Genomic DNA, 12846 nt, shown 5'->3' with positions numbered 1-12846 from the left:
CCTCTTGGACTTACCTTCTAATATACTGCCTGTTTACTACATTTCCTTAGTGTTTAGTTTTTGTTTATATCCTCCTTTAGAATGTAAGTACAGGGGACTTCCCTGGTGGCCCAGTGGTTAAGAATCTGCCTTCCAATGCATGGAATGCCCGTTCCATCCCTGGTCAGGGAACTAAGATCCCACATGCTGCCGAGCAACTAAGCCCATAAGTGGCAAGAACAGGTGCACAAGAACTAGAGAAAGCCTGCACACCACATTAAAGACCTAGCACAGCCAAAAGAAATAATAATTTTCAAAAAAACATGTGAGTTACCGTAAGGGCAGGGATTTGTTTTTTAAAAAGAGAAATCTCACTCTGTCTTTAATGGATGCATCTTAAGTACCAATAGAATGCCTGGCACATAATAAATACGCAAGTATTTCTTCATCTAATGCGTGAATGGTATTGATTGGGCAAAAAAAAAAAAAATGTGACCATAACAATCCTTATTTTATAGATAAAGAGAATGAATTCTGATAAGTTATGTAAACTGACTAAGGTGAGAGCTAGTAGGTTTTGGAGTCTGGGTTTGAGTTAATCTGAAAGCCCAATCTCTTGATCATTTTTCTCTACCACTCTTGTCACTTAAGTACACTTGGGAATTTTTAAGGAATGTTTCCTATATGCTCACACACAGAGAAATCCCATTCTTGCCAGGTAGCAGCACAGCTAGGGGCTTGAAGCCCTTAGGTGGCAGAGCTAGGTGGTCTGTGTCAATGTGGAGGAGAAGATTCTGTTTTCTTGGTGTTCCTCCCTTTTAGAAGCACCCCCAGAGAAGTGTCTCCTGTAGACTCATGCTTCCCAGAGGGTTGGCTAAGTCTTCAATGTGACTTACAGTCATGAGTACCTGGGTTGGACTAGGTGTGACTGAAGTAACAGCTGCCATGCTGCACTCGTTCATATCTTCATCTTCCTCTGACAACTGATGTTTGCAGTTCACGCTGGGGTGTGAATCCATAAACAGTGTCGTGTGATTTTTGAAAAATCTGAGTGATAAACAAACACATGAAAGGATGCTCACCATTGCTCATTATTAGAGAAATGCAAATCAAAACTACAATGAGATACCAACTCACACCAGTCAGAATGGCCATCATCAAAATGTCTACAAACAATAAATGCTGGAAAGGGTGTGAAGAAAAGGGAACCCTCTTCGCATTGCTGGTGGGTGTGTAAATTGATACAGCCACTATGGAAGACAGTATGGAGATTCCTTAGAAACTAGGAATAAAACTACCATATGACCCAGCAATCCTACGACTGGCATATACCCTGAGGAAACCATAACTGAAAAAGACTCATGTCCCAGTGTTCATTGCACCACTATTTACAATAGCCAAAACATGGAAGCAACTTAGATATCCATCGGCCGTCGACAGATGAATGGATAAAGAAGTTGTGGTGTATGTATACAATTGAATAATACTCAGCCACAAAAAGCAATGCATTTGAATCAGTTCCGACGAGGTGGACGAACCTAAAACCTATTACACAGAGTGAAGTAAGGCAGAAAGAGTAATATAAATATTGTATACTGATGCATATATATGGAATCTAGAAAGATGGTACTGATGAATTTATTTGCAGGGCAGCAATGGAGAAGCAAATATAAGAGTACAGACCTATGGACATGGGGGGAGGGAAGGAGGGAGAGGGTGAGATGTATGGAGAGAATAACATGGAAACTTACATTACCAAATGTAAAATAGATAGCCAATGGGAATTTGCTGTATGCCTCAGGGAACTCAAAAGGGGGCTCTGTAACAACCTAGAGGGGTGGAATAGAAAGGGAGATGGGAGGGAGGGGACAGGGGTGTACCTATGGCTGATTCTTGTTGATGTTTGACAGCAACAAAATTCTGTAAAGCAATTATCCTTCAATTAAAAAATAAATTAAAAAAAATCTGAGCAATCAGCATATATCTATTTGTGTATAGAAAGAGCTATATTAGCAGTGTTGTGGCTGTTCCCAGGAGATGAAATGCTGAATAGAGACTCTGAATCATGGTTTGGCTTTAGTTTTTCTGAGAGTTTATAAGATCCCCTTGGGAAAGTCAGTGGGCAAGATGGTGATTGAGAAACAGGAGTCACTACATAGGTGATCCCATAGTCATCCTCATCTTGCAGGGCTGTTGTATGGGACCATGCTTTGGGCATCTGATAGAAATGCCATCAAATGGAGTGGCTGCCCTGTATTTTCTGCTTCTCATCTCACCACCTACATGCAGCCCTTAGGAGCAGGGCAAAGCAGGGGCATTCTCTGGTATGAAAAGAGCATCCTCAGCTAGCTGAAGTTGGAGGAATAGAGGAGTTCATAGGAGCTTCGATCAGCATAAGGTCATGACAAGACAAAACAGATATGAATGTGGATCTGGCTTCCTAACATATTCTGTATTAAAATTAAAAAAGATGGTCTGATTGAGGTGAGAGACACAGTGAAGATAGTCCTCATCATATCACATTGCTTAAGTTAGACCAGTTGGCTGGATTCCTACCAGGAGTGTAAGGGTCTTTTTGTTAGAGCTCTCAAAGTGGGGGAAGATGGCAAGAGTTTGTCACATTTAACATTCAGTATGGACCACCCCTCACTCAATGTTCTTCTTGACTAAACTGTTTATTTTGTATTGGGGTATAGCTGATCAACAATGTTGTGATGGTTTCAGGTGAACTGAAGGGACTCAGCCATACATATACATATCCATTTGCCCCCAAACTCCCCTCCCATCCAGGCTGCCACATAACTTTGAGCAGAGCTCCCTGTGTTATACAGCAGGTCCTTGTTGGCTATTCATTTTAAATATAGCAGTGTGTAACTTACAGTTGCTGGGGGGTAAGGATGGGGGAAAGAGATAGTTAGGGAGTTTGGGATGGACAATTACTCAGTATTTTGGAATAGGTGCCAACATCCCCAACTGTACCTGTGTCCTCCAGATCCAGAGTCTCTCTGTTCTCTTTTCAGAGAACAAATCTTCAGATTTCTGAAAAACTAGGAAAAATGAAACAGAAGACAAGGGAACCTAGGGACTCTTAACAGCTTCTGAGATAGTATTCCACTCAGGCTTCCTTATTTCAGACATCCCTTTGACCCCAAGTTCCAGAGACCTTGGGGCTTCTGGTTCCTGAGAACTTTGCAGGTTCTGTGATGTTAAGTGGGTTGGTTCTCCCCATCTTTGTCTACTGTCAGGATGGGACCTGGTGAGTTAGTTATCACTTGCCCATCTCTTGCTAGCTTCCAGACTGTGGAGCTGGGATCTCTTCGGTTCTTCCATTGTTATGGATTTGGGTCTTGTCAAAGCAACCTTTACTGCAGTTCTGGTTTTAGGAAGGGTTGAAGGTAGATAGGTGTATTAAGTCATCCACCTTAGCCCTCAACCTAGACCCTCCCCAAATATAACTTCTTTCTTTTGCCGGGAACTCATTTGATCTTCAGGGGGACTCATCTGCTGGCTATCAAAGTAAAAAAAATAATTTGATAACTTAATCAGTTCCTTTAGATAATGCTCAGTCTCCCTATGGGAAAAATGCATTCTCTCTGGTTGCTCCCTTTTCCTCCTGTGTTTCTCCCACGTATTTACACATGAGGGGAAGGAGATCTGAGAAGAGGACTTTGTGTCTTTGGGTCCCATGTTCTCTGGAATCCAAGTGAGGTTCCTGTTTACCTGGCTGCTGTTTGCTTTGCTGGCATTTTCTTGTGCAGTTGGTGACTCTCATCTTGTTGCCCCATTTTTCTCCTTGCTTCTCAGAACCCGGCTGTGCCCCTTGGATTGGGATGGCTTATACCTGGTTCCCACTGGCTGCAGGCCTGGGTCTCCACCATGTGCTACTGCTGGTCCACTGGCCCACAGGTCCACCTCAGAATCAGTAATAAGGCCACTGTCCCTGGGGAATCAGTGGTTGCTCTGTGGATCTTGCCTCGCCCCCCACAGTCCATGAGAACCAAAACTTTGGAAAGCTAAACTTTTGAAATTTCCTCCTCCCTGGGCTTCCTAATTGATGTGGTCATGTGCCAGGTTGGTGCAGGAGGTAATTATTTTCCAAGTCAAGTGGGGAGCAGAAACTCCTCCTGACCACAATGTTACCTGACTGTACCTCCCCCTCTGGGGGCCAAAGCCTGGAAGGGGGGCAATTGGGACACATGTGGTTAACAGTCTTCCTCTTTGGCCTCCCCCAACTTTCTTTTATAAAAAAATGAAGTGAGGGTGACTTTTTCTTTTACCTCCTGAGTCATTTATTCCTTTTATCTTTGAGCATCAAGCCTCCCCAGGGACTTGCCCATCATTGGTCCAGGGTTCTATCATTCCCACACTACAGGTGATCTATATAAATGTTGGGTCTTAATGTGAGGGAATAAAGGGGCTTTATTTCCTCCGTATGGACTCCATTCTGACTGTATGGACTCTGTAGCCCACCAGGTTCCTCTGTCCATGGGATTCTCTAGGCAAGAATACTGGAGTGGGTTGCCATGCCCTCCTCAGGAAAATAAAAATTGTCTTCTGAATAAATCTATCTTGTATATCAGAAAATGAATATTTGCTCATTTTCCCCCTTTGCATTCCTTTTGTAAAGTATTCTAGTATTTTCCCAGAGAAATGGACTCCTTGTACTGACCTAGTCAAAAAAGGGAAAAGAGAGAAGCAAGTACTTTTTCAAAATATTACACACTGCAGTTGTGATGTAATTACATTACTATAGGTTGAAAAGAATCAGAAAACCTGGGATTGGTTAAGCATTGAGTTCCTGAAAAGGTCTTGAGCTGTGGGATTCTGGTTCCTGGAACAGAGTTTGGGGCAGAGACTGACCACATGAATATTAGCTTATGAGGTGAGACCATTTCTAAACATCTTTCATTGTAAAATCAGGGTGATTAAATGAGAACTTTGCAAAGCACTTACAAGAGCTTCATCTATCGCTCTCACCATAAGTAATACATGCGTGCATGCTCAGTCGCTTCAGTCATGTCTGACTCTTTGCGACCATATGGACTGTAGCCCACAAGGTTCCTCTGTCCATGGGATTCTCTAGGCAAGAATACTGGAGTGGGTTGCCATGCCCTCTTCCAGGAGATCTTCCCAACCCAGGAATCAAATCGACATTTCTTATAACTCCTGCAGTGCAGGCAAATTCTTTACCCACTGAGCCACCTAGGAAGCCATTACTAGCACTACTTCTATTAATGCTGCATTCAGCAGAAGTCCATTGTTTTGATTTGAAACATTTCAAATGTTGTAGTTTTGCTAATTTAGGGTGCTCCCTTTCAAAATGATCTAGAATCAGTGGAAACATCTTTGAACTGGGAGATAAAAAGTTGCAGAGAGAAGCCAACACAGTGTGGAAGTTCAGAAATAATTAATGATAACACACTGATGAACAAGTGAGTGGTTTGGCTCTAGATATCACCTTGGACAAAGCTTGCCCGAACTTTGTCAACTTTGGTCTACTTTCGTTCTTTGACATGTGTTTAAAGTCTCCAAGTTGGTGAATATTTTGGTCAGGTGGACTTAAAGGGTGAAAGAACTTCTATAAATATGAAAGAAAAAAATTTAACTCTTAGCTAATTCCATGGAATAAATAAAATGACTAGCTTTTTTGTGTATATATATATATACATATATATATACATACACATATATTAATTTGAAGTATAATCGATTACAATATTATGTTAGTCTCAAGTGTGCAACACAGTGATTCAGATATATATGTGTGTGTGCATGCATGTGTGTATATATTTACTTTTCAGATGATTTTCCCTTATAAGTTATTATAAAATATTGAGTATTGTCCCCTGTGCTATGTTAAAATGACTAGTTTGATATGTTTAACTTAAAACATTTAGAAAACATTGAATGTGCCAAAATCTTAAAGGTTATTATTAGGCTATGGAATTTTGAGTGATTTTTAATACTTTTCGTTCCCCTATGAAATCTCCAAGCTTTCTTTATGATATCTGTTACTCAAATCATCAGAGAAAATGATAAATGGAAAAGCAAAATGATAACATAGAACTGAGTTTTCTATCTTTTCTTAAAAAAAGTTATTTATTTATTTGGCTGTGCCAGATCTTAGTTATGGCATGGAGGATCTTCATTGCTGCACGCGGAATCTTCTAGTTGCGACAGGCAAATTCTTAGTTGCGGTGTGTGAGATCTAGTTCCCTGACCAGAGATCAAACCTGGGCCCCCTGCACTGTGAGCAGTCTTAGAACTGGTCCACTAGGGAAATCCCTGAGTTTTATGTCTTAAGATAATTCATCCTAAGGAGGTTTGTTTCCTATTTCATCATTCCATGTGAGTACACATACATTTTTAAAATATGATTTGGAATAGCTCAGTTTACACAAAATATCATACTAACCTCCTAGCAATATGATTGTTGCTAATGATTAGTTTAGAAACAAAGATCAGTGCAAGTTGCTGCATTTCATCAATGTGTTAAAGCAAGGGAATCTGATAAGAATGTTATTCTTGGGCTTCAATGAATACTTAAAGATTGTGTATATGTATATGAAACAGATATTTGTGTATATATGTGCATATGCATGCAATCACTCACATATGCACAAGATATAATATGCAAGTCAAAATAAGAGATTTTTTTTTTTAATAAATTTATTTATTTTAGTTGGGGGCTAATTACTTTACAATATTGTAATAGTTTTTGCCATACATTGACATGAATCAGCCATGGGTTTACATGTGTTCCCCATCCTGGACCCCCCACCCACCTCCCTCCCCATCCCATCCTTCTGGATCATCCCATTGCCCCGGCCCTGAGCCCTTGTCACATGCATCGAACATGGAATGGTGTTCTGTTTCACATATGATAATATACATGTTTCAATGCTATTCTCCCAGAACGTCCCACCCTCACCTTCTCCCTCAGAGTCCATAAAATTGTTCCATGCATCTGTGTCTCTTATTCTGTCTCGCATATAGGGTTATCATTGTACAGAGAAAGACTTGCTTCATTTTTCAAAATAAGAGATTTTGAAAAATGAAGCAAGTCTTTCTCTGTACAATAAGAAGAGTGCCCCTAAGGTCTCCACTAGTTACAGAATTCTTTTTCTGTGATTCAAACCAGAACTATATAGTATCAGTATTCATTGGAAGGATTGATGCTGAAGCTGAAGCTCTAATACTTTGGCCACCTGATGCAAGGAAGTGAATCATTAGAAAAGACCCTGATGCTGGGAAAGATTGAAGGCAGGAGGAGAAGGGGACAACAGAGGATGGCATCACCGACTCGATGGACAAGAGTCTGAGCAAGCTCCGGGAGTTGGTTATGGACAGGGAAGCCTGGCATGCTGCAGTCCATGAGGTCACAAAGAGTCGGACACGACTGAGCAACTGAACTGAAGGTCTCCGCCAGCTGCAGAATTCTCTTTTTCCGTGATTCAAACCAGAACTACCAGTGGGAGAAAGTTGAGAAAAACTCACGACTGGCCACTTGGTGGTGCAGTGACTCCTCACAGAAATAGTGGTGCCCAGCTTCCAGAAAGCAAATCATTATACCCCAAAGTTGAGTTATTCCAGGAGATGCATGACCAGTTTGACAAGCATCAGGTTCCTGGCAGGAGCAGAAACTTCATCATCTTCCTGTACACAAAGATGTGGTTAGAATTCTGCCAAAGTCAGTGCCAGTGCATGTGGCTTTATTCTCTTCTGCTCTTGTGACTAAAGGAGATATTTGGGTATTGAATTGTCTATAGACTGTTTTCTCTTGTTCTCCTTAAAGCAATGAATTAAATAATGACAGTTTACTCTCTGCCTTTATAATCATTTTTCTTTTAGCCTTAGTCAGCTGTCTCTTGGCCCTGCCTCACCACTAGCTGTGTTCTAATTCTTCTCCTTTCCTTCTCATCTAAGTTAACACTGCCATGTCTGTACTTCATCTGCTCTTCAGCTCATCTCAGTTTGGAGTCCACACTTGCTTCTGCAGATCATCAGTGAACCTTACATTGCCATGCCAGAGGATGCTTCTGCAGTCCTTATCCACTCACCCCATCCTAAAACTCTGGTCTTTACTTCCTTGACTCCAATTTGTCCTGGTAGTCCTCCTAATTCCTTGGTTATTCCTTTCTGGTCTTCACGAACTCTTCCTTTTGTGCATATCCATTGACCATTAGTGTATCCCAGGGTTACAAAACTGGAGGTTATTATATAGAGTGAAGTAAGTCAGAAAAAAAAAACAAATACTGTATATTAGCGCATATATATGGAAGTTAGAAGGATGGTAGCAATGATCTTACACGCAGGGCAGCAAGGGAGACGCAAATATAGAGAACAGACTTTTGGACTCAGTGAGAGAAGGCAAAGGTGGGACAGTGTGAGAGAATAGCATTGAAACATATACATTGCCATATGTAAAACAGATGCCCGGTGCAAGTTCAATGCATGAAGCAGGGCACTCAAAGCCAGTGCTCTGGGACAACCCACAGGGATGGGCGGTGGAGAGTTGGGAGGGGGTTCAGGATGTGGGGGGACACATGTAAACCTGTGGCTGATTCACGTTGATGTATGGCAAAAACCATCACAATATTGTAAAGTAATTATCCTCCAATTAAATAAATTAAAAAAAATTTTTTTTAACTTATTTCTGTCTGTGTGCACTTTGCTTGGGCAATCTCATCACTATCATTATTTTATCCATCAGTGGAATAATGATCAATGGCAAATTTTTACCTTTAGCTTTGACTGTCATTCTCTACTCACCACCTTCAGTCCTCACCATCAACCCCCACCCCCACCCCTTACAATGCTGTGTGGCTTCTTTATTGCTAGTTTACTGGCACCACCATCTAGTTGCCCAAACCAGAGACTTAAGGAGTCATGTGAGATTTCTCATTTCCCTAAACCTTCTATGTCTAGACAATCAGCAACTTTAGCTCTTAAATAATTTTCCAAATCTGTCTTTTTAGCCCTGTCCCTTATATCAGGGATGTCATGCAGGCCCTTAGCCTCTCTTTCTTGGTGCACTGTAATATGTAGTCAGTCTCCTTTCTTCTGTCTTGCTTCCCTTCAATTTAGCCTCTGCAATGTAGAGAGAATACTCTACAAAACCACATCATTTAACCACCTCCTTTAAACAATTTTAGTGGCTCCTCATCATTTACAGATCAGAGTGCGAAGCTCTTACTATAGTTTACATAGCCCTACATGCCTGGCTTACTCCCTCTGGTTGATTCCTGAATTATCTCTCACCAGTTCTTGTTCTCAACATTACAGCCCAATAATACTGCCTCTAGTTTCTCACTCCTTCCCCATTGTCTGTGTCTCTGTATTTATTTATTTTGTTCCCTTTGTCTTAAACTCTCCTCCCATTTTACTTTGTCTTAATAGCTCTTACTCATCTTTTAAAGTTCTTGTCACATGATATCTCTCTGGGATGTTTTCCTGGAAACCCTAGTTGGACTAAATGCCCCCCTTTCTCATAGCACTGTGTTTACCTCCAACCTAGAACTTCCCAGGTTTTAATAAAATTATATATTTTGATATGTACTTCTCCACTTCAGTGGGCATGAGCTCCTTGAGAGGAGGGGTCACATCTACTTATTTTTCTCACCACCAGTTCCTAGCACAGGGTTTTGTGCATAATAAGTGTTTGATAATTTTTATTGAACAAGATTTAAGATTTCTTGAGCCTCAGAGTCCTTGAGGGTGCTCTCTGAAGTCTGCTCTGGTTCTAAGAAAATTAAATTTGGTTTTAGTTGGGGCCAACTTCCTGGAAGAGAGAAGACTTGAGCTGGGCTGTGAAGAATTGGGTGGATGGTGTTTGAATGATAATCAGACAGAACACTAACATTGTGTTTCTGACACAGAGTAGGGGGAGATGAGTTTGTGTTGGTAGAATTGGCTTATTAGAAACTTCTGATGAGGGGCATGTGGATATGGGCTTATCTACACAGGCAGAGGAAGCTCTTGAGATTCTTGAACAGAGGAGTGATATTTTCAGAGCCATCCTGCAGGAAGAACAATCCAGCACAAGATACAAAACCAACTAAGTGGGAAAAAGGTGGGAATCAGTGAGGCCAACGGGAAATCAAGGCTGTTCAACAGGTGCCAGATGCTGAGGGCATGGACCAGAGTGGCAGTCATGTGAAGGAAAAAAAAAAAAAAGAGTTTGAGCCATTAGAGGAAAAATGAACAAAGATTGATTGCGTGTCATAACAACAGAGAGCAGAGTCATGACATTTTTAGATACAACAGCAGAAAGTTGGGGATATAATGAACAAAAAAGGAATTTGGAGAAGAAGGATGGTTTATGGGGCAGCAGGTGACTTTAGTTTCAAATCTTTTAATTTGAGATAATGAAACATTGAAATACTTCACAGGTACTAGGTATGCTTAAAAGACACTGTATGCATTTGAGTGGGTGAATGAATGAATGGAATCTTAATGAAAGGGTTCATCAGGCAGATGAAATCTCTGGCTCTGAAATCTCATACTACTCTCTTGTTGGGTAGACCATGTCCAGAACTGTGACTTAGATTTATAAATTATCAACTTAGAGTTGTGAGAACTACTGGAGTACATGAACTTCTGAAGGAATATTTAGCAGGGCAGAGAAAGGCAGAGGACTCAGGTGTGAACCTGGGGTGCTTTCTTTCTTTGAATTAAACAGAAGATCCATTGAAAGCCAATGAGTGTGTTAGGTTAGCTAGATACAAATCTGTTGCTCTGAGCCTGAATAGCCTATAACACAGTTAACACGGCTCTCAAATAGGACAGAGTTGTTTGAACCAATCAGAAAACAAATTTGCAGTCATGAAAGCTATTTTTCAACATATGTGGCATATAAGTACTCAGAATATATGAAAGTTTTTATAGATTAATAAAAGAAAAATGAATATTCCAACAGAAAATGGGCAGGAGGCATAAGCAGGAAATTTCGAAGACAAATATAAAAGTACAAGAAATATGCAAAAGTGTGTTCAAGTGCACTGGAAATAAAAATAAGATAATATGATTTTGCTCTTAGAAAGTAGGAAAATTTTTAGTTAAAAAGCAATACCCATGGTTTTAGTGCTTCATAGGTGGCTCTAGTAGTAAAGAACCTGCCTGCCAAGGCAGGAGATGTAAGAGATGTGGGTTCGATCTCTGGGTCAGGAAGATCCTCTAGAGGAGAGCATGGAAACCCACTCTACTATTCTTGCCTAGAGAGTCCCATGGACAGAGGAGTCTGGGGGCTACAGTCCATAGGGTCGCAGAGTCGAACATGACTGAAGCGACTTGGCACATACACATGCACTCAGAGTTAGCAATGGTATGGGAATCAAACACTTTGTGGAAAAGTAAATTCATGAAAACCTTCTGGATGCCAGTCTGGTGATACTGATTATATTTAATGCATTGATTTAGTTCCATGAGTTCTTGAAATTTGAAGTAATAATTGCTTCGCACTGATATAAATGTATGTGTTTATTTCAACTTTGCTTACAGTTATACAAGGTATAATATAAACTCCTTCTTGCTGATCTTAGTAGTTATTAAAATGAATCTGTACATTGAATTGTTTTTAGCTATCATTCTGAATATATGGCGTTGCAACTCTCATAATTATAACTGTTTCTTATGTTATGCTCAGACACATTGATTATTTTCATCTGGCATTCAATATGATTTATTTATGACATTAAGCTTTTTTCATTTACAATTCCACTTCCTCTCCTTCAAAATTCTCTTTCAGCTTTATTCTTGTTGAATCTCATTTTGATGTGGTGAACTATCTGGTCTCCTCTTTTCTCTTTGTAATTGAAATACAGTCTATTTATGATGTTGTGTTAGTTTCAAATGTACAGCAAAATGATTCAGTTATCTATTTCAAATTTGTTTCCATTATAGGTTACTACAAGATATCAAATATAGTTCTCTGTATTACAGTCCTTGTTTATTTTACATATGGTAGTATATATCTATTAATCTCAAACTTCCAATTTATCTCTCTCCTCCTTCCCTGTTTGGTAACCATAAGTTTGTTTTCTATGTCTGTGAATCTGTTTTGTAAATAAGTTCATTTGTATCATTTTTTTAGATTCCTTATGTAAGGGATATCAGATGATATTTGTCTTTCTCTGGTTGACTTCACTTAGTATGATAAACTCTAGGCCCATCCATGTTGCTACAAATGGCATTATTGCATCCTTTTTTATGACTGACTAATATTCCATCATATATACGTACTGCATTTTGTTTATCCATTCATCTGTTAATGGACACTTAGGTTGCTCCCATGTGTTGGCTACTGTAAATTTTCTGGTCTTGTCTTAATGTTTCATGGACATATCTTTTACAGTTTATCACAGTGTCTTGTGCTCTGATTTATTGCATAGAAATCAGTAATTTTTATGCTTCTTAAACTATTAAATCTTTGAAAAAGTGAAGCAGTGGTTCATAAATGCAAGAAAAAAACGGTCAGAAATGCATTTTTTCAGACGTATTTATACTCCAGATCAAGCTAAAAATAGATGATTTGTTTAACTTTGCATGCTTTAAATTCTAAATCTAGTTTCTAAAAATATACTGAGTAAATACAAACTTAGAGGTTTGTTGGTGTTTAATTGTTAAGTTGTGTCCAACTCTTTTTAACCCCATGGATTGTAGCCTGCCAGGCTCCTCTGTCCATGGGATTTCCCAGGTAAGCATACTGGAGTGGGTTGCCATTAAAGTGAATGAACCCATCAATTGCCATGATCCAATATTTATAAAAAGTTTGGTTAACCCTAAATATTACTATTTTTATTTGCCAGGGGAGTCATGTGCAAACAACTTCCTCCTGACTCTTGGGAAGTTATCCTAATGCTTTCTAGA

General features: G+C 39.8%; 1 long non-coding RNA gene across 1 annotated transcript in view; it reads left to right on the top strand.

Moving 5' to 3' along the window:
- The window catches only part of LOC145505984 (uncharacterized), a 107367-nt gene that overhangs the window by 92314 nt on the left and 2207 nt on the right, over window positions 1–12846 (top strand). The gene's annotated exons all lie outside the window — the stretch shown is intronic.

This window comes from Giraffa tippelskirchi, chromosome 5, assembly GCF_054371585.1.
Source record: "Giraffa tippelskirchi isolate mGirTip1 chromosome 5, T2T-mGirTip1v1.2.pri, whole genome shotgun sequence".
Taxonomy (NCBI): domain Eukaryota; kingdom Metazoa; phylum Chordata; class Mammalia; order Artiodactyla; family Giraffidae; genus Giraffa; species Giraffa tippelskirchi.
Note: the sequence above shows the minus strand (reverse complement) of the source record. Positions and strands in the feature narration are given on the sequence as shown.